The sequence below is a fragment of the Protopterus annectens genome, chromosome 3.part1, assembly GCF_019279795.1.
Source record: "Protopterus annectens isolate FY-2018-M chromosome 3.part1, PAN1.0, whole genome shotgun sequence".
Classification (NCBI taxonomy): domain Eukaryota; kingdom Metazoa; phylum Chordata; order Ceratodontiformes; family Protopteridae; genus Protopterus; species Protopterus annectens.
In genome coordinates, this window is record NC_056732.1 from 1,306,807,632 (window position 1) to 1,306,830,431 (window position 22,800).

The following is a 22,800-nucleotide window of genomic DNA, read 5'->3' on the forward strand; positions in this document are numbered from 1 at the left end:
AAATAAATCATTTTTTTTTATTTCTGGTGTTGAGATTTGTTTTTATTTTCACTCTTTCATACTTCCAGCTTCTACCTGCCCTATTGCCGCAGTTCTGTTGGTGCAAGTCTGTCATCCATTGTATAATTGAACAAAGAGCTTGCTTTACTGCCCTGAGCTCTAATTACACCACCCAGCAGGATCTGTTAACTATCAGGAGCCCGACAATCCCCATATCCAGTCAAGCAAATCAATGAACAAATAGCCCGCTTTACTGCCCTGTGCTCTAATTACACCACCCACCAGAATCTACTGACTGTTGGGAGCTCAACAATCCCCATATATAGTCAAGCATATCAATGAACTAATAGCCCACTTTACTGCTCTGTGCTCTAATTACACCACCCAGCAGGATCTACTATCGGATGCCCAACAATCCCCCATATCTAGTCAAGCAAATCAATGTATGTTAAGCCTGTTTTACTATAAGACTATTGTACAATACTATAAGTCACCGCGGCCTCTTGCATACCACCAGAACTTGCTACTGCTCCTTTTACTCTTCACTGTTCGCTAGCCTGTCCTCCCACCTTAACACCACTACACAACAAAATACTTTCTGTGACTCCTAAAAGGCCATTCTAACTTATGCTTATGTAAAACCTAGCCTGCTAGCTACATACTCTACCCCTAAAATTAATACTTTTTTCTGCCATACCTGTAATTGTAAAACATTCTTAGTTTCTAAGTCTAAAGACTTTCTCTCTAAATGCCTACTCTGTTATCCCAAACAATCTTTGCGACACTAGCTTTCTACCAGTTTCTGTCCTTCTGCTACCCACTTCTCCCAGTCCTGTCTGTGACTAAGATTTTTAATCAATATTTATTTATTTATTTATTTTATTTTACATTTGTTGACCGGGCTAGTCTAACTGGATACATGTCCATTTTCAGTAGAGGCCCGGGGAGAAAAGCTCCAGACAAAACATTATACGCAATAAAGATTAATATTGGAATTACATTAGCAATTTTAAACATTGAAAATTAGAGTATGGAGAGAAAAAAAATAAATTGATCAAGCAAGGAAAAAGAAATAGTAATAATGTTTTTTTTTTTTGAGGATGAGACTACTCATTAGTAATATTTGGGGTAGTTAGTTAGAAGGAATAATATGCTTGTAAATATTAAAATTATATGCAAGCCTTTGTAATCAGGAGAGAAATAGGAAGGTTAAAGAGGAAAGTATGTAGGAGAGAGGAGAAGTCAGAGAGCAAAGAAAGGAGATCAGTAGTCTACATTAGTGGGGTAAAGGGTGAAAGTGGACCTTAGGGAGTAGGAAGATAGAAGTGAAAGAGGAAGCAGTTAGTCAGGGTTTGTGCAGGGGCATATCCAGTGAGATTTTAGGTGAAGTTTGAGTCTTAGTTTAAAGAGAGAAAGGGATGGTAATTGAGTTAGGTCTGTTGGTAGGAGGTTCCAGTGTTTGCCAACAGTGTTTGAGAAAATGCTATCACCTGACAAGTTATTAGACTTCATAGTACAGACAAGTAATCTAGTAGAGGAATGAAGTGATGTTAGATTCGTGTATGGGGTGATAAGGTTAGTGAGAATAGGAGTATTTTTAGGTTGATAAAAGATTTTATGAGCAATGATGAGTTGGGAAAATGTTAGTAAGTTAGGTAATTCAAGCCAGTTGAGTTGCTTAAGATTAAGACAATGGTGTGTCTTGTATGGGTTGCTGGTAGCAAATCTGGCGATATTGTTATAGGCATGTGACAATTTTTGGGGGTTAGTTCTTTTTAGATTAGTATAAATAGATGAAGCATAGAGAAGTGTAGAGATTAAGTGAGAGTGGGCAATGGTGGTTCTGGATTGTGGAGTAAGGAAAGGTTTGATTCTGTATAAGGAACCAATTTTTCTGTTCACTGCTTGTATGGTGTTGTTAATGTGAATATCATAGGTGAGGTTGTTGTCGATATTCACTCCTAGTAGTTTGGTAGATTGTTCAGGTGTTATCAGGGTGCCTTTGCTAGATACAATAGAGAGATCAATAGGTGGGGACCTATTGGTAGGTGGAAATAGTAGCAGCTTGGTTTTTTTGGCATTGAGAAGTAGGCAACATTTTAGGAACCATTCTTCAACCATGTTAAATACCCTTTGGGTTTTATAGTGGAGGTCTGAGGTGGAGTTAGCAGAGCATATGAGTGTGGAATCATCGGCATATTGAATACAGGTGGCCTCAGGGACTGCAATGTGAAGGTCGTTGATAAAGAGAGAAAAGAGAAGAGGTCCTAGAATTGAGCCCTGGGGGACTCCTATGGAGACTGGTAGAAGGGATGATAGTTTATTTTGCCAGACAACTGCTTGTTGCCTATTGTTAAGGTAAGATTTGAACCATTGAATAGCTGGGGGGTCGAGAGCCAGAAGTTCAAGGGTATTTATCAGTAAGGGATGGTTGACCATGTCAAAAGCCTTTGACAAGTCGATGAAGAGAGCAGACGAGAGGGTGCTGTTATTACGGTTTTTATTGATGGTATCAGTGAAGGATAGAAGGGCGGTGGTGGTACTGTGAAATGGTCTAAAGCCATGTTGGCAAGTAGCCAAGATATTGTGTTTTATTAAGTGGTTAAGTAACTGATGGTGAATACATTTTTCCATGACTTTAGCTAAGGGTGAAAGAAGAGCTATTGGTCTGTAGTTAGAATAGTCAGTGGATTTTCCACCTTTATGAAGTGGGATGAATATGGGAGACTTTCCAAATATCAGGGATGATAATCTGTTTCCAAGCCTCAACCACTTGTTTGAACTTCCTGATAGTTTTTCTTCCTTTTGGATAGCAGCTCTGTCCAAGGTATAGCCCCGTTCTGTTCACCCTCGCTATGCTCGGGCTCACTCCTCTCCCCTACCCTACCCCTACTCCCATGCACCCCCTCTTCAACTACACTTATATCAAACCAAGCTCCAACTCCAATCTTCCCATGCCCAATCATAACCTATTTCCTGCTCTTTATTAGAAACTTACATCCTTTCCTACTTAATCCTAATTAAAACATCCCTTATACTACATTATAGTTCCTAAACACTCCCATACAAAACTCCAACACAACCTCTTACTGTAACAAAAATGCTACAACTTAATTGTAACACTCTTCTAACCATACTCATATTAATTAATCTAACACTAGTAACACATACCACTACCCTTACTTTTTCACATATAAATTTAGTTTCAATATCACCTACCTCCTCAAACCACCATAACAAGCATTCAGACAGCTTCTATAATATATTCCCTAGCCTCATCAACACTAACATACTCTACTTTTTAAACTGACAAATTCTTGACTTCTCCTTAGAACCTACCCTCAAGATATATCTGACCTCATTTGTGAACAAAACACTAGCTAGCCACTACAAAGTTTCCCCTCACCTTAACAACCTAAACAAATGTGGTGACATTCACTCCAACCCTGGACCCCTTCAAAACCACACTAACAACACCCACAAAACAAATTATGCCAGTCACCCTAAACACATGCAGCATCTGTAACAAAATAACAGAATTCCACACATGGCTATCACAATACTACCCAGATTTAGGAGCTCTCATTGAAACATGTTTAAAATTGCACATCAAAGAGACATAATTCCTCCCATCAGGCTATAGTATACTAAGAAATGATTGAATCAACAAAAGTGAAGGAGGTATAACCTTAATCTATCTCAAAACTTATACAGTTTTACCACTTTCCACATCTATTCCCACATTTGGTAATGCTGAAATACTCATAGCATTATTGAAAATAAACAACAATAATCAACTCTGTATTATATCTGTTTATTTATTTGCTTCACTGAATATTGTGATCTGTCTATTTCTCTGCAGTAAGTGGGGGTTATTGTTCTCACCTCATTGATATTCGGTGTTGAACTCTTAGCCTAGAGGGTTTCTCTGTGCTTATAAGTCTTAGTCACTTATCTCTGAATTTATTTCTGCTGAATATTTGAACTGTTTGGTTAGCTGTTATTTATATACATCAACTTTATTACAAGCTGAGATAAGTACAAACTTGCAGTGTTATAAGATAGTACTGCATTTTAGTTTTCTGTTTATTTATTTGTTTCATTGAATATTGTGTTAAAGATAGTACTGCATTTTTTCTGTTTATTTGCTTCACTGAATATTGTGATATCTCTGTCTCTCTGCAGTAAGTGGGGGGTTATTGTTCTCACTTCATTGATATTTGGTGTTGAACTCTTAGCCTAGAGGGTTTCTCTGTGCTTATAAGCCTTAGTCACTTATCTCTGAATTTATTTCTGCTGAATAGCTGAATATTTGAGCTGTTTGGTTAGCTGTTATATACCTACATCAACTTTATTACAAGCTAAGTACAAACTTGCAGTGTTATAAGATAGTACTGCATTTTATTTTTCTATTTATTTGTTTCATTGAATACTGTGTTAAAGACAGCACTGCATTGTTTTCTGTTTATTTATTTGCTTCACTGAATATTGTGATCTCTCTGTAGTTAGTTTCCCACACTCCCTCCCTGTTCTTGTTGTATTAATCTTGGTGGCTTTGGAATTGCCCACCCCTCCTGTAAATTTGTGTTTGAACACTCCTCGTGGGTCCATCTCATTTGCTCACTCAACAGAGTACAGTGAGATCATATTTTTATTTCAGACACTCCTACCAGTTCCATCTAATCAGCTCTATCCCAGTTCTATCCCAGTCTAGTGTCATTAGCTCATTCTACCTAATACAGAGAGAACATTTGAATAGGCTAACAAACTTAGGCCCTTAACCTTGAATTATCTTCTGTTTCTCCTTTCTCCCTTTCCATTTTACTTCATGTTCTGACTGAGTGTGCTCAGCTGATAAGTATATTTTTAGCACTTTTTAACTGTTCAGAGATGAATTAAACAATAATTGAATTCAGTTCAGAATACAGTTTGAAAAATTGCTTTAATGTTGCTACACACTCAAGTGTGCTAGCTTGTACCGAACTTGAATTGTCTTTAGTGCTGTTTTAGCTGCTTTTCCTCTAACAAAAAAATTATAATAATTCTAAGCTTGTTTCCTGCCTTTCCTGTAACTAGTCTAGTACAGATACAGATTTGCTGTATCCAGGACTGTTTGTAAGCTTCTGAGCCTCCCAAGCCTTTCTGTGTTGGAGGGAAGCCTTCTAGCTTATCAGTGGGAGTGGTAAGCACTAGGTAGCCTATCTACCACAAGAGTGGTTTCTGGCCCAGAAATTGTAGTTTATTGGCTGTTTGAGCAGTTTTTCTATCTCCTTCAATTTTCTGGTCTAAAAGCCCACGTTTGCGCTTTTCCCGCCTTTCCTGTAACTAGTCTAGTCCAGATACAGATCTCCTGTATCCAGGACTGTATGTAAGCATCTGAGCTCCCCAAGCCTTTCTCTGTTGGAGGGAAGCCTTCTAGCTTATTAGTGGGAGTGGTAAGCACTAGGTAGCCTATCTACCACAACAGGAGAGGTTTCTGGCCCAGAATTTGTAGTTTATTAGCTGTTTGGACAGTTTTTCCATCTCCTCCTACTTTATGGTTTAAAAGCCCGCATTGCAATTGTTTCCCACCTTTTCTGTAACTAGTCTAGTCCAGATACAGATTTGCTGTATCCAGGACTGTTTGTAAGCTTCTGAGAGGTGCCAAAGTCTGCTCTTCAATTTTTCCTCTAGATCTGCTAGTTCTCTCCTCTCCTGCACCTTTACTAGCTTATTAATCTAGCACTTTACCATACCAGACTTCTTCTAGCAATTATTGTAGCACACAAAAGTGCTACTAGCACTAAACATTCTATAAGGAAACAGCTTCAGTATTTATTATTAATGCCCACTCCTCCAGGCATGTCTCAAGGTCAGTTCCCTGTTCTTTCACCTGTTAACCTGGTGAATTTGGGCATCCTGAGGCAATGTAGCAACTGTCTCATGTACACCGACAATTGTCTCCTCTTACTTCCCAACACTCAGACTTGCGAACGATGCAGTTATATATCCAAATTGGAAGCCATGCACTCTCCAGCCAAGTCCGGAATAGCTGGTCAAGAGTAGAAGGTCAACACTTGCACCACACCACATGGAACACATAGCCCTCCAGAACACACACCAGCACTGCCTTCACATAAAAACACAAAACACACACCCACCTTTGCAGAGGCTCTCAATAAAAAATCTACCCAAACAGCAGAAACCTCCAAAGCAGAAATACACTTGACCACCACAACATAACATTAATCACGAGACACATAACTCTCCTAAACAGTGTGCCACTCAACCAAAGCCCCTAAGGTAAAACAGCATGCCCAGCACACTAGTCATATGTGACAATAGTGAGGCACACTGATGTCCCACTTACTAGGTTGAATAAGGAGAAAGTAACAGTCAGCTGCCTGTCAGGTGCCAGGATCTGCCATATAATGCACGCACTCACGTCCCTCAACAACAGGTACAAATATGACTCTGTCTTTGTACATGTGGGTGTGAATGACCTGAGATGTACCTCCCTGGGCTACATGAAAGAAACATGGAGGAGCTCTCAGATTATGTAGCCCAGGCGGGTACAACCGTAGCCCTGAGTAGCATCCTACCATCATCCAGAATGATATCACAGTACAAGCAGAAAATGACTGATTTCAACAATTGGCTGCTTCTGGTGTCATTCTAAGGGGATCCAGTATCTATCTGCCTGGGATGACATGACTGACAGACCTCGATGCTTTGCCAGAGATGGTCTGCATCTGTCACCCCTGGGCTTCCAAATACTGGCCAAGGCTTTTTCCACCCCTATAGTGCCTTTTTCAGGTGGTGTTCAAAAGACCAAATTACCACCGTAAGAGCTACAAACCAATGCAATCTGAGGGTCATGTTGCTCAATGCTAGAAGTCTAAATCTTAAAATGCACACACACGAAGCACTCCTTAAAATGGAGAACATTGACATTTGTGTTGTAACAGAGACCTGGTTCAAGGCAGCAGAAAGCACCCCTGCACTACCAGGCTAACACTCATTCCACACCTTTCGGCCCCAGAACTTGGACCATAGCTCCAAAGGTGGTGGTGTTTCCATATTCATAAAGGATGTGCACACCTCCAGACTGGTAGCCCAACATAACGCATCAAAGATACTTCAGGTGCAGCTAACACTGGGTAAGACAGCGATACAGGTTGTAGCCTGTTATAGGTCCCCAACCATGTCCCAAGACACTCACTGCACGTTCCTAAGCACCCTGGTGAATATTAGGGTCCAACCTAACACACTTATACTGGGTGACTTCAACTACCCCTCCATTAACTGGGAAAACTACTCATGTACCAATACACTTGTCCAACGTTTCCTGGAATTCATTGATTCCAGTGCCCTGGACCAGCTCGTTCTTACCCCCACTAGAGGTAGCAACATTCTTGACCTGGTCATTACTATCATGGGTGACCATTGTTCTACACAAATAGTCAACTCCTCCCTGGTTAGATCCGACAACAAACTAATCACCTTGGAACCCCCCCCTCGCAAAGGTAACCACCGTGAAAAACTTCTCCAAAGCTAACTTTGGGTTCTTAAGAACAGAGGTGGCTAACTTCACAGCACCCATGCAAATAGAGAATAGTCGCATGACCGCCGAATCATACACCAATGCACTGTATGAACACATACACAGATGTATGGATCTCACCATACCCAATAGAACCAAGACGTTCTCCTCCAAAAAAGGAAGCCAATCTGGTCGTCCCCTGCCATAAACAAACTCTACAACAGAAGGAGGAAACTGATGCAGAATAAGGTGAAGTCCCATGACTGGAAAAACTCCTTTATCAGCCTCAACAAAAAGTTGAGATCCCTCATCAAATCCTCTAAAGCTAGCTATGAAAACAGAATTGCAGCAGATAGCAGAGACAACCACATGGCCTTCTATAGCTATGTAAAGAACCTCCACGGCAATACTCAGATTTGCTCTGAGCTACTGCACAATGGTACCTCCTATACCGAGCCAACAGATATTGCCAATATACTGGCTGACAGATTCAGTACCAACTTTACCCCTCCCAAAGGACCAATCACAGTACCAGTAGATGTGAACTGGTACCTCACCTGTGTGGCCTGTTCAATCACAGCCTCACCTCAGGCATTTTCCCTACCAAATGGCGCACTGCTATAGTCATCAATCTCCACAAAGGAGGAGCGACTACAGACCCTGGGAACTATCACCCCATTAGCCTGACAAGTCTGATATGCAAGGCTATGGAAGCATCATCATGGACCTAATAAACAAGGATATAGGGAATCTCTAAACTCTGGATTCCCACACAGTTTGTTTTTTTGAAGGGTAGATCACGCCTGCTCAACTTGGTTGACTTTTTTGAGTCAGTCACCAGAGCTGTGGATGAAGGCAAGGTGGTTCATACAGCCTACCTTGATCTGGCCAAGGCCTTTGATACCATTCCCCACTCAGGAATCATAGCAAAACTCACTAAGCTAGGCATCAACCCCCTACATCACTAGGTGGGTTGCAAACTGGCTCACAGATATAACCCACAGTGTGAAAGTAACTGACTATAAGTCAGACTGCAGACCAGTCATGAGTGGAGCTCCACAGGGATTGGTCCTGGGTCCTCTCTCTCCTCTTTGGTATCTACTTCTCAGAAGTCCAGTCCAACATGAAGGGACTCTGGCTGACAACATTCACAGAAGATTGCACTTTGGGAGCCATTATTAACTCCCCAAGTGATGTTGACATCCTACAGAAAGGCTTCACTGCAACCAATGACTGGTGTCAGAACTATGGCCTTAAGCTGAATGTCAAAAAATGTGTCATCATCCCCTTTGAGAAAAACACAGTTCCCATGAACTACCACATTGATAGTAGTCCACTGAACACAAAAGGCATTATAAGAGATCTGGGAACACAGGTTGACAGCAACCTCTCTTTTGACCACCACACTGCCACTGTGGTCAGAAAGTCCTTCTATGTGGCGCATCTCATTACTGAGGGTTTTGCATCAAGGAACAAAGAGGTCATTGTCTCCCTCTACTCTTCCCTCATTATGCCAATCATCGAGTACAATGCCCCATTTGGCATGTACCTCACTAGACACCTGCAACAACTGGAGAGGCTGTAAAAGTACCTCGCAAAGAAGATCTTAGGCCTTAAACACTTGTCCTATATGGACGGACTAAAAAAAAATCCAACTATTCTCTGTCTCATATCGCCTACTTAGAGGCGATCTCTGTTTGACTTACAAAGCCATGTCTGTCCCAGCTCTGTTAAAAGTGCTACATATAAAGAAATGCCAATCCCTCTGCACCACACGTTCCAGAGACATCAACCTCATTACCACAATCAACAGAACGTGCTGGAGGGACAGTTCATAACCCAGAGTCTGCCCATGCTATGGAATAGACTTCCCATACATGTCAAACAGAGCACCTCAGTGGCCCTCTTCAAGAGAAATCTTGATGAGTGAATGGGAAATAGAAAATTCACCCCAGAGATCACTCCAGTGGCTCTACTCAACAGAAGTACTGGAAACTAAGGTTGGGTGGCATGATGCTAGGGTAATCCTATGGGCTAGGCTTGTAAAGGCTCCAGGGCCATTAGCCTACCACACACCTATGAACCTATAAACAATATATATTCCCCCAGGCCAAAACATCCCTATTCTGGAAGACTTTCTCTCATGGGTGTCCAAAAACATCTCTAATGAAACAGTAATCATGGGAGATGTCAATATCAGTTGGCTAAATCTATCTACAAACCCACCAGCAAATAGTACCCAATTCCATGGCTTTACACAACTGATCACCCTCCCTACTAGAATACCAAACAACAACAACCTAAGCTCAGCCCTAGACTGGATCCTTGTCTCCAACCCTCTAAAACTCCAATATGCTTTCCAGTACTTTAAGTGACCATCTACCTGCCTATACTTATAGAACCACCTCCCAAAAGCCCAAAACCCATATCTACAAAACATCCAGAAACCTAACAAATTTTAGTAAAAACCAATTTAATAACATATTAAAATCACTTAACTGGTCCCCATTAAAAACTGTACCTCTAGATGACACTGCCAACTACTTCAGTAAAACATTCCTAGATACCCTCAATAACTTAGCCACTCTTGGAGCAAAAAGAACTAAGGCTAATCACACACCTTAGCTAACCAAACCAAACAAACAAATATTACAAATTAGAGACAGAGCTTGGTAAAATTGGCTGGTAAATAAAAATGATGCCAACCTGCAAAACTTCAGGATGCTACGTAATAAAGCTAAAAAATCAGTGACTGCAGATGAAAAAATTACTTTTCACAGCAATTTATTAAACATAAAAACAACCCCAAAACTTTCTGGAAAACCATCACATCACGTCTAACCCCCAGATCCACATAAAATCCCTCCCCAAACCCAGACAAGACACCAACTGAAATAGCTTTAATACCCACTTCATTGATAGTATAGCTACACTAGTCTTAGGCTTTAACTGTAGTACCAATTCCAACAATCTCACCACCACCCCAACAACCAATAAGGACAATAAGACGGCATCTACCCACTACCAATATCCTACTATACCTCCTATCAATTTACAACATGTTCCTGCTATATCAATTCCTAAACTTTTCCTTAAGTTTAAGCCATGCTCATCTTCCTCTGACAATCTTCCACCAGAATACTTAAAACTTGCTTCGGACTCTATTGCTTACTCAGTTAGCATTCTTATTAATTGATCTATTTCAGAATCATATGTCCCTACCCTCTGGAAAAAATCATTCATAATCCCTCTACACAAAGGAGGTAAATCTAACGAGCTTACAAACTATAAACTGCTTGAAAGGTGCATAGATATACAACTGCTAAACCACCTTACCCATAATAATCTCCTCACATCCACCCAAAATGGCTTCAGGCCTAGTCATAATACAATAACAGCTCTTATCTCTTTCACTGATATAGTAAACAAAGCTAGGGGCTCCAACCTGCATACCTCCATAGTACTACTGGACTTGTCAGAGGCCTTTGACATGGTTTCATATAACAAATTATTTCAGCAACTATCAGCACTAGGTGGTACACCACCTTCCAAGCAATGGTTTAACAGCTATCTATCCAACAGGCAACAATGCGTAAGTGGCAGGGTTGTCTATCTCAATGCCAGACAAACAAAACTGGAGTCCCACAGGGGTCCATTCTAGGACCCTTCCTGTTCAATATATTCATAAGTAACCTACACACTGCCTGCCGTCACAGGACACTAATCCAATACACAGACAATTCCACAATCATATCCTCCTCTGGCAATATGACTGACCTGCTGCAAAAAACACAGACTGCATTTACCTTAATAGAATCATGGCTAACCGTTGCACAATTATTGCTAAATCCTAACAAAACTTAAGTTTTACTTTTTTTCTCCTAAACCTAACAAATTTTATTTCAAAATTTATTCTCATAACAGAACTGAGATTGAAACTGTAACAAGTGCAAAACTACTGGGTATCACCATAGACAACAAACTCACATTTGACCAATACACACTTAAATGTCATTAAAAGAAAAAATAATTTCAAACTAGGAACACTCCATAGACATAAAAACTTTATGGTCCCAGGCACCAAAAACACTAGCTAATACCTACATGATCCCCTCTCTACGCTACGGTGCTCCCATTTTTACTAATCTACACACCTTGCTCAAAACCAAACTTCAGTCTTGTTATTATAAAATTAATAAATTTGCCACTAGCTCACCATATTGCACTCACCACTGCTATGCTCTAAAGGAGCTCAACTGACTAGAATTCCCCCACCATCTTGACTACCTGTAACTCTCAACTGTACAAAAACTAATATATAAACCAGATGACTGTCCAGCCCTAAAATCTACCCTGCATACTTATATCCCCACCAGAAACCTCCGGTCTGCCAATAGATAACTCATAGACATACACAAACCCAATAAAAGAACTGGCGAGTATCTCAATTTTTATGCCATAGCTAAACTTTGGAATACCCTACCAAATAATATCACCAGTGTAGAAAACGCCAAAAAGTTCAAACTCACACTAAAAAACTATCTCTACAATTCCTGGACCTGCCCATGCCCAATAGCTAACATCTAAATTCCCACCTTCCCACTGTTTTCTTTCCCTTTCTCCACTCATCTTCCACCCTCCCTTCTCTGCTCATCCCACAAACCCCTCTGCTTATAGTACGGCATCCCGCAAACAGAAAGTAGCTCAATCTCTTTGAACTTGTCAGTGTAACACTTCTCATTAATCCCTAATAACTAACCCTACCTCTAACTATTGCTTCTACCACTACCCTATTAACCACTTAATGTGCTCTTTTCAAGTTTCACCTCTCCTCTTCAAAACCAAAACTTTTTCTGTGTTTAATGACTATTATATAATTTGTATAAATAGTTTGTAAAAATATCCTGATGTGAATAAGTATGGACATTCTCTACCACCTAATGGACCCCTTGCAACTATGTATTTTATACTATTGTCTTTAATTTGATTATATATGCTAACTACTGTCTGTCTTCTATTGTCACTGTTGGAGCTTTTCTCCTTGGGCATCCGCTGAAAATGGGTTTCTGACACAATCGGACTTTCCCAGTCACCAAATGCCAATAAATAAAATAAATAAATTATATTTAACCAGATGATCTCAAATACTCAGTTGCACTCCCTGAAGCGGACAACTAGATACAGAAAACCTGAAAAAAAAAAGTCTGAGATCTTTGAGAAATTGGAATGCGATGATAGGGATATTTTAGGTCTACATTTACCATGAAACTGAGAGGTGGAATGGTGGGGTGGGTAACAGAGACCGAAGGGTAAGCATTTTGAACTTTGGAACTTTGATGTGAAGATTCAGAAAATAAATATCTACAACTGGTCTCCAAATACTCGCTTCCTTCTTTGGTACTAGAAAGATTATTATTATTTTTTTTTTGTGGTTACAGTGGTCTTTATTTCCAGTGGCATTATGCAGTTGCAGGCTATATACTGTGCCACCACACCATCTCAAAAACCATATCTAATAAGAAAAACATTTTATGCAGGATAGTTACAGTTCACTTTAGATACACGATTCAAAAATTCAGAGTATGAAAGTAATTCACATGTTGCTGTAAAGGCTGTTCTGAAATGCTCATGATGATCAGCTCCATATAAGCTACCTAAGTCTTCAGGATCTTAGACTATAAAAAGTTTATCCACAACCAAACTACCTAGAATGTATACTGCAGTATATGGCAAGTAATAATTAACAGGGCACTGAGCAATACAGTGAGTGTTGAACATTACAATGGTATTGGAAGGGTCTATATCAATTATTCGAACATTTAAACTGTCGAACATTATATGGTCAAGACCATATGTTCGACATTTCAAGTGTTCGAAGGCTGACTTTTAACGGCGCCATACGGTGCAGAATGGGAGAATTTCCCTTTTCTGCACTGAAGTGCTGTCTCAGAGTTGGTATATTTAAGTAGGGGGACATGGGAGGTACAGGGGGGCTTGCCCCCCTGCTCGCACTGTTAGTGTATGTTTAATTTTTAATTTTATTAGATATTTGAACTTCCACATATCGAACATATGGTCTCGACCATATGGTATTCGACATTTTGGAAGTTTGAATATTTGACATAGACCCACTGAACATACTTATGTGAATCACAACATAGCACAGAATGTGTGGTGAACAAATTGCAAATAATATATATTAATGAAGTCTAGTATCCTGAGAAGCATACTGGTCCATAAATGAATTTTTAGCATCATACCATGACAGTATTAAATGGTTTCAGGTAGACTTATCTACATTATATGTATCTCCTACAGTGGTGAAGATTCAGGACAGACGTTGTTATCCATTGTGGGTACTAGAAAGATTCTTAAGTACAATTTTTTCCCAGCCTGTTTTGAGGGGAATGGTTCTAGGACCCGTAGAGATAGCATATGATACAGGATTGGAGAAAGCAGGGAAGCCCATTTTGGCAGATGAGGAGGAATACCTTAAAAAGGAGGAAAGGGCTCCCAATGCCAGTTGTACCCTTTATGAATGATTCTCAATATCCACTTGTTTGGGGTTATCTGAAACAACTGAGGTAAATGAAGACCTACAATCAGGGAAAGATTTACAGGACTGGCAGGGTGGGAAGGGGCATATAGTCAGTCTGCCTCTCTGGACTGTCTTTGGTTGTGGGAGGCTTTCCATTCTATTTTGAGCCTCCCTGCAACTCCTTTTTGAAATTAGGCTTACTTGAATTTTGCTGAGACTGTTTATTTTATTTCTTATAAAAGGATCCCAAACAGGGAGGAAAATTCTTGTTAGACTTTAGCAAGGAGGGTTGAAAAATCTGAGTGAAAGCATTAATTAATTTACCTATTTCATCAAATGTTTTAAGGACTGTGGCAGAGGAGGGTTCAAGCAAACATCTCTGTCCATGGAAGTATTCTGTATCTCAGCTTTAATCTTCTGGTAAATTCTAAGCATGTAACCAAGCATGACTTATGCATCCAGTAGCAGCAGATCTGGATACAGCATTAGCAGAGTTGTAAGTACATTTCAAAGAGTGTTTGGTTAATTGAGAAACAAGTGAACCTGAGGACGTAACAGTTCTAGGAGGTACTGAACTTGAGATCTGATTAGCTGTACATGCCTGAGAGGTAATGCTGCAATCTCTGTCACAGTGTTTAGGTGGATACCAATAAACTCCAAATTTTGGGTTAGAATCAGATTTGACTTGGGTAGATTCATGGTAATTCCTAGCTCATCAAACAGCAAAGAAGGTACTGAGTGGCTGCAACCAGTCAATGCTTTATGGGAGCTGTGGGAAGCCTATCGTTTAGGTAAGGAAACACCTGGAATCCCTGCAGTCGCAGGTGAGCTGCCACCACTGACATACACTTGTTGAATACCTGGGGGCTGTGGTGAGACCAAAGGGAAGGGTCCTGAATTGATAATGATGGGACCCTATGGGAAAGCAGAGATGTCTCTTGGAGCACTGGTCTATTTTATATGATGGTACCCATCCTGGAGATCCACACAGCACATCCACTTGTCCTTGTCAAAAGGGGCATGATGGACTGGACAGTCACCATCTGGAATTTGGACTTCTTGATGGAGAGGTTTAACTCGCTTAAGTCCAGAACTGTATGTATGTCCCCCATTTTCTTCAGCACCAAAAAGAAGCGAGAGTAAGTTCCAGATCCTCATTGTCCTGGGGGGACCTCTTGAAAGGCTTTCTTCTGAAGAAGCTTGAGAACTTCTTGCTGAGCTAACTCCCTCTGGCAGGGTGGTGCATCGGGGAGAAGTTTTCTGACTGGTGGGGGAGGTTGGGAAAAGGGAATAAAATAGCTCTTAGAAATAATGCTTAATACCCACTGATCTCTTGTGATGTTTGCCCAGGCCAAAGGGTGCAGAGAGAAATGACCCCCAACTGACTCCAAGACATGACAGTCAGGCAGCACATCAGGAGTGCTGGAACAGCTTCTCAGAGAAGGGTTCCTGGAGCCCTGATTTTGCGCCCCCGCCTCTAGTGTGGTGTCTGCCACTGAATCCTCTCCACTGACCTTTAGAATAAGGTTCATCCAAAGCCTCCTAAAAAGAAGACTGTGACTTTCAGAACAATACCTTCTTAGTCCCTCAATGTGTCTTAGAAAAGGATTGCTGAGGGGTAGAAAATTTGATTCCCACAGCTGACAAGGTCTTCCCTTCTTGCTCACTGTGAGTGAGTCTGCCTTTGACTGATGAATCAAAGAGACTTGATCCATCAAAGGGGGCATTGGTGAAAGATGCTTTAAAGGACTCCACAAACCTGCATAGGTGCAGCCAGGCAAAATGCTGAATAGCAATGCCTGTGCTGGCCGCTCGAGAGGTGCCTTCCACTGCATTGGAAATCAACCTAATCGAGGAATTAGCTAGGGAAGCAAGAGTGGATAGCTTGGGAGACACTTTGTTGAAGTCTTCAGCAGGCAATAACTCAGAAAGGGAAGTGGGGAGTTCCTTAACCAAATCCCTTTGGAGGCAGGTGAAATGTGCCAAGTAATTAAGCGTCTGCAGACTGAATGTAGTTGAGGCAAAAACCCGCTTTACATGTCTCTCAATCACCTGGGATTCACAATTGGGAGGACAGACAGATGTACTCTGTTCTGCCAACTTCTTTTTAGTGGCAGCAGCTACCACTATAGCATCCCTTTAGACCAAAACTGTCTGTCTGAGGGAGGACTTATAAATTTGTCCACTTGTTTGGGCACTGGCTCCACAGTATCGTGTTCCTTCCATGCCATCGCTCTTTCATCTCTAATGCATAAAACAAGAAGGCTTGGGGTTTCGTTCAGATGCTTTAATACATACAAACACATCAGGATGGATAGCAGCATCATTAAATACGAATGAACTAGTTAACAGACAGAGTTTACACACATACATGCTTACATCTTAGCAGCTAACTACAAAAGGGCAGTCTGACTTGCACGTGCTCAGTATTTATACACTTGTGAAAGCCCTTGGATAGCTTCTTAAAGGTACATACACACACATATTGATCTACATCCTCCCCTCTTAAAAAGATTGCCCTTTATGCAAAACAATATCAGAGCTAGACATGCATTACTATATACATTAGAAACAAAACACAATGTTCATGTCCAAGTTGCCTTATATCTATTGCAAGGTTTAGAGATTCAACCACATCTTGTAACATAACAGTTGGGACCAAATTTAGCAACAGGGACAGTCTGCGGTGCACAACTCATATCAGGAACTTCTGGATTCATTCTAGGAACAAGAATGTCCTCTGGAATTGAAACACCAGACAACTAACTCCGAGATAGAGAGTCTTTCTCACAGGCTATGTGCTGTGGTATAGGCTCGGCCACTGGTCTTGAATGTTTCCGATTCCACCTAAAATTTGCTCCTTCTGATTCCACAAAGTACAATCTCGGCTCTGGACCAATATTCTTCATGACACCAATTTGATCATAACCTTTGGACATCTGCATCCTAACCACTTCTCCCTCTCGTAATGGATTGAGCAGTTTACTGGTCTTATCATAGTAGGACTTCTGGGATAGGTGCTTCTTCAACAGACTGGATTTCACTAACCTGTTGTTCTTGACACAAGGAACCAGCAATTGACTACTGATTGGTAATGTGGTTCTAGTTTGTTTCGATAGAAGTCTCTAAGCAGGTGAACCAAGATGTTTATCACGAGGAACATTTCCGAAATTCAAGAGATTTAGGAAAACATCGCTATTGTCTTGTTTTGATTTTTCAAGTAACTGTTTTGCACTTTGAACTGCACGTTCTGCCAAACCATTTGACTGCGGGTACTCTGGACTACTTATGACAAGAGTAAAGTCCCATTCTTCAGCAAATCTTTTGAAATGATGGCTTGTAAACTGCGTGGCATTGTCAGAAATAACTTTGTGAGGACTTCCTTGAAAATCCCCAGTAAAATGACACTTCATCTTAGTAATGACTGTACTGGATGATAGGTTAGGAAGTAAGTCAAGCTGGAGCCAATTGGAGTACGGGTCTACTAACACCAAATAATGCTGACCATTCCACTCAAAGATATCAGTGGCTATTGTCGACCAAGGTAGTTCCGGAATCTGGTTAAGCTGAAGTGGTTCCTTCTGTTGATGTGGCTTTGTACTATTACTCACTGAACAAGATGAAAGTGCTCTCTCAATGTCTTGTGACATAGAAGGCCAAAATACCAGTCTTCTCGCCCTTCTTTTGGTAGATTCTGTTCCTGAGTGACCACGATGCAAGAAAGTAATGTACTCTGGTTGCAAAGACTTTGGAACAATTACTTTCAGACCATTCATAATGATACCTTTGTCGGACAAAAATCTCATCTCTGTATGGAAAATAAGGCTGCACTTCTTGAGGTAAACTCGATTGCTTTGATGACCATCCATGATTGATAAAGTGGTGCAGCTTTGTAAAACTGGATCTGTAGCTGTGTGTTCTCTCAGCTCATCTGGATGTGTGGAAGAAAATATTCTCACTTCCATGACTTCAAGATCAAAGTTCTAATTCTCTTGCTGTTCTGTGGTGTTTCTAGGCAATCTGGATAATGTATCAGCAAGATAAAGAAGTTTGCCTTTCTTGTAGACAAGATTGAAATTGTACTTTTCCAGTCTCAGCATCATATGTTGCAGTCTGGCTGGAGCTGAATGCATTGGCTTTCTCAAGATTGTGACTAGGGGTCAGTGGTCTGTTTTGATCTGGATAGGTCTACCATAAACAATCATGGAACTTCGAACATGCAAACACAATTGCCAAAAGCTCTTTCACGATCTGGGCATTCTGCATCTCAGTTTGGGTAAGAGTTCTCGATGCATAGGCAACATGTTGATCCTCTTGTAGAATGACTGCACCAAGTCCGGATTTTGAAGCATCACAGGAAAGTGCAACTGGTATGAGAACATCATAGTATTTGAGCATTACTGGACTAGCAATTCTTTGTTTCAGGACATCAAATGCTCCTTGGTGTTGCTCTAACCAAGACCAGGATACATCTTTACTTGTCAGCTCTCTAAATGGTGCTGAAAGTTGTCTCAAGTCTGGAATGAACTTGCCTAGGTAGTTGACCATGCTAAGAAAATGTTGTAGGGCTTGAACACTGTCTGGAGCTGTATTCTCGAGAATGACTGTTTACTTTGAAGGGTCTGGTCATAAGCCTGTACTCCTAAATAAATTACTAACATTAGTAACTTCTCATAGCCTGAATTTGCATTTGTGTGGATTGAGCTCAAGATTCACTTGATGTGCCTTTTCTAGAACTTTTCTGAGGTTTCTGTCATGTTCAACTTCATCACGACATCCTACCAGTATGCCGTCTACTATGATAGCATACAGATACCCAGAAAATATTTACCCATTATACATCGACAGAGTTCACTTGCAGAATTTATCCCAAATGGCATTCTCAAAAATCTGTACCTGCAAAATGGAGTACTAAAAGTAGTGAGCAATGATGATTTCTTGTCAAGCTGTATTTGCCAAAATGAACTCTTTGCATCTAAGACAGAAAAAATAGTGGCATTTGGCATCATGGCTGTGACTTCTTCGACTGTGGGCATTGGATGATGAGGTCTTTTTAGCACTTTGTTAAAATCTCATGGGTCAATACATATTCTAATGTCATCTGAGCTTTTCTTATGAGCTACCACCATGGAAAATATCCATTTAGTTGGAGTTTCAACTGGATAAATCACACAATATCACACCATTTTATCTAACTCAGCTTTGACTCAGTCCTGCATGGCTATTGGAACTTTATGTGCTGGCCTGATAACTGGAATGACCTCTGGGTCTAACTTCATGGAGTATACAACTGGAAGCTTACCTAGCTTGCCTTGGAAAAGATCAACATAGGTAGAAAAAATGTGCTGGGCAAAAGTAGAGTAGTGGCCTTTCAAGCTAATGTGGTGGACTTCCTTATTAAATGAAAGCAGTCCCATTTTCAAACTTTCTCTGAGCCCTAATAATGACTCGACGTGCCTCTTGACCACATCAAATAACAAGTCGTAGCTTCTTCAACTCTGCTGGAAGTAACAGGAAAGCACTACTGAGCCTTCAGTTTGAATTTCTTCACCTCCATAAGCAACAAGTTTTGCACACCTTGCCAAATCAAGCCTTTCACCTCTACACACTTAGCAAATGTTTCTGCAAACATAAAATTGCACTTGTAACCTGTGTCAGTTTTGAGCTCAATGGGTTTACCATTTATCTACACAGTACAAAAGTCTTCATTCTTTGCCCTTAAATCTACTGCATTAACCATTTCATGAAGTACTGACATACCATCAACATAAAGAGTCACAGTCTAACTGATCAACTTGTTTCTTAAAAAATGTTCCCTTTTAATAAAATAATGTGGACCTTTTGATTTATAACTTTTGAAATGATTCCATTTATTGCATTTGTGGCACTGCTGACCAAAAGCTAAACATTTTTTCCCTTTTAGATTCATGACTTCCACCACAATTATGACAGTTGGCAATGAAACTAGGTTGGGGCCCATGCTTTGAGTTTGCTGACTTACTCTTATGCTTCACTGAGATTGTGTGAAGTCTGAAATTTGCTAGAAGGTTCTGGGGCTTACCAGTGAGTGCTGCTGGGGTTACAGTTGCTGCCATGTGCTTGGGCCTGTTTCTTATAATAACATGCTGCATACTATCAACATGAGCTTTATCGCTGTACCATCTAGAGCTAATTCTCATTTGTAAGCATATTTGTGTGCTTTTCTGTGAGCTCGTATAACAGACAAATCTCAATGGCCTTATTCAAAGTTAAATCACTGTCAAGAAGCAAAATCTTTCTCACAGCATCATCTTTTATGCTACACACAACTCTCCCCGGGATTCATGAAGCTTGCGCCAGGTGCACATGTAGCATCAGCATTCTAACACCAAATATGGCCGCCGAGCCATTCAGATACGAGCTGTTTCCACGTGCACTACCTGCGTATGCTACGCCCGCACAACTCCTGGGCCCTGTATGCTAATTACCCCATGTGCAGCAGTGTAGCATGCAAATGAAGGTATGTAGCGATCCAGGAAGTGGTGCAGGCACAGTGTATGCATGCAGAAATGTAAACCATAGAAAACAGTTTACATTTTTGCAAACATAAAATCGGAGCCATGACAGCCGACCAAACACATGTATTATATTGTTAATATATGCCAATGGCTAATTATATAGCCACTGGCATAAAAAAATGTACAAAATATAAAATTAGCATTTAATATATATAGTCGCAATATCGCGACATGGAAGCGCAGGGCAGCTGTGCACAAAAGGTATCGCAAGGAAATATAAAAATATAGAATAAAACCGCAATGAAACACATATCACGATTTCCCCATAATAGTCAATGGCAGGCATGCTACACCATACTATGGCACAAGGGTTGCTAAGGGGCAGTGACAGAGTTATGTGCAGTAGCTAGGAATTAGTAGGCAATGCCATGCAAATGAGAGGAGTAATAGTGAATCGCAGATTCCCCACTGGTGTAAGGATGCACCTCACAGTGTAGCGTTATAACACCAAGATGTGCCCTTGAGATAAAGATGACATCAAGAGAGGGGTGTGTTGCCATTGCTGTAAGCACATTGGAGCATTGCTAAACCAGTTTGCCCCAAGCTAGGCAAATCTGCAGGATAGGGGTGTGTTGAACTGGCTATAGCTATGCTTAGCTGACAGTACACAAGGTAACAGAGTGTGCATGTGAACGGAGATGAAAACACGCGTAAACCTGGTAAATGGGTTTGCGCGGCGCGCACTGCAGCTGAAACAGGAAGGATATAGGAAAGAAATAAGGAAATGCTGCAGCAGGGAAATTGGAGTACAAATGAATAATTAACACCTAGGAGCCTACAGTGGGCCATTGGCAACAGCAAACAAGGCTGCAAGCAGCTACCTGCAGAACAGGAAAGGGGAGGGGCTGTACTGCAAAGAAAACAATAAATTGTCAAAGCAGAACAAAGCCGATTTTCAGTATATCAGCTACAAGGCACATTTTGCCATGACTGGGTAGGGAAAGTACAAAACAAGAAAGACGGCAGGTGGATGCATGCCTAATAATGGGAGGGGATCCAGGTTTAAAAGTGAATTAAAGGGCAACAGATTAATCAAGGCAGGCAAGCAGATCTCCACAGTAAAGTCCCCACACCCATTGCAAAACCCATAATCAAGACATGCTGCAGCTGGAATAACTCATACACACCCACTGACATCAGCAGCATCCATAGCACAATAGTATAAAGTGTGAAAGCACCTCACACACATATGTGTATTCCCATACACTTTGCACCAGTGGTGTATACATACGGGGAACTTTTAGTATGTGCATGTTAGGGGCTGCCATAGCTTTGATCCACCAGTATGTGTTGGAGACTGAAGGTGATGTGGAGGATGATGCACACGACCACCTCAGGCACCAGAAGAGGAGGTGAGTGTTCAGACCCAGGGTAACCTACCAGGGGCTACATGATCTGGAGATAGTAGAGCATTACAGGGTGGACAGGGACATCCTACAGAAACTTGTGGAGCTGTGCTGGCCACGCCTCAGAGCCAGAACAAACAGAGGGGAATCCATCCCAGTGGATATGAAGGTATGTTTAAGCCTGAGAATACTAGCTACAGGTACCTTTCAAAGAACAACTGGGGATATCATGGGGATCTCACAGGCATCAGCATCCAGGGTACTACAACAGTTCCTGGATGCCATGTTACCACATGCCAATGAGCACATATACTTCCCCCAAATTCAGGAGGAGTTGGCCAGCAATATACGTCTCTTCCACCATGTGGCAGAATACCCAGAGGTACTGGGTGCAATAGACTGCAAGCACATACACATCAAGTCATCACCCGGTGAGCAGGGTAGGCACTACATAAACTGCAAGGGATACCCCTCCATCAACTGCCAGGTTGTGTGCAATGCCCAGGGCATTATCATGGATGTGTGTGCTGGCAGCCCTGGAAGCTATCACGACCACATCTGGCATGCCTCACAGCTGTATCAGTTATTTGCCAGGGGAGACATCCCAAATGGCCACCTGGTGGGGGATGCTGGATATGCACTGGAACCGTGGATGATGACTCCCATCAGAAATGCACACACACCCATGCAGGAATGCCATAATGAGGCACACGCACAAACCAGAATCATCATAGAGCGTGTGCTTGGGATACTGAAATCACAGGTCTGTTGCTTGAACATATCTGGTGGAGCCTTGCAGTACTCTCCAGGCACGTGTGCCCACATCTTCATAGTATG